Consider the following 693-nt stretch of genomic DNA (forward strand, 5'->3'; position numbering starts at 1 on the left):
AAGACTATATAACAAGTAATATATTTTGATTTGGTATAAGTTTTTAAAAATCTAGTATATTAAAAATCTTAACTTACAAATTTTTATTAAAGGTAAATACAATGTCTTCATACACCATTGTAACTGATGAAGGCTCATCAAACGAAGATTTAAGTATTCTCATTTTATTGTTTGTGTGTATATATCATAATAGATATAAAACATAATTTTATATTTATATAATTGATATTTTATTAAATAATAGCAGGAAAGTTCATATTCAGTAAAACCAGTTACACCAAAAACGAGTAAAAGAAAAAATGATGATGAGTCAAAAGCTAGTAGTAGTAAAAAGACCAAGATCGGAAAGGTAATAATTAATATTATTTCTAAAATATTATAGCCACACACACACGCACACACACACACACACACACACACACACACACACACACACACACACACACAAAATTAAAATTTGAAAACGATGTATTGAACACATTAACGATGAAGGAAGGAAATAGTTCATACACTTTTAAATGTCCTGTTGCGCCACACTGTGAAGACTACTATGTCATTCAGCACTATAAAATTAACACAATTCAAAATATTCCGTCAGATGAAAGGTTAGTAAAAAACTATGGTCTATAACATGTGTAAAATAAAAATATATTAAATATTGAATTTTTGTACTAGATGGAAACATGCGGAAGC

At 27.4% G+C, this 693-nt stretch overlaps 1 long non-coding RNA gene across 1 annotated transcript; it reads left to right on the forward strand.

The window, feature by feature from the left end:
* LOC103311376 lies at positions 1–693 on the forward strand. Its single transcript, XR_511239.3, has 4 exons — positions 1–15; positions 93–173; positions 245–605; positions 676–693. It is a non-coding gene; the product is annotated as an uncharacterized LOC103311376 (long non-coding RNA).

Source organism: Acyrthosiphon pisum, unplaced genomic scaffold (genome assembly GCF_005508785.2).
Source record: "Acyrthosiphon pisum isolate AL4f unplaced genomic scaffold, pea_aphid_22Mar2018_4r6ur Scaffold_1709;HRSCAF=2208, whole genome shotgun sequence".
Lineage (NCBI taxonomy): Eukaryota > Metazoa > Arthropoda > Insecta > Hemiptera > Aphididae > Acyrthosiphon > Acyrthosiphon pisum.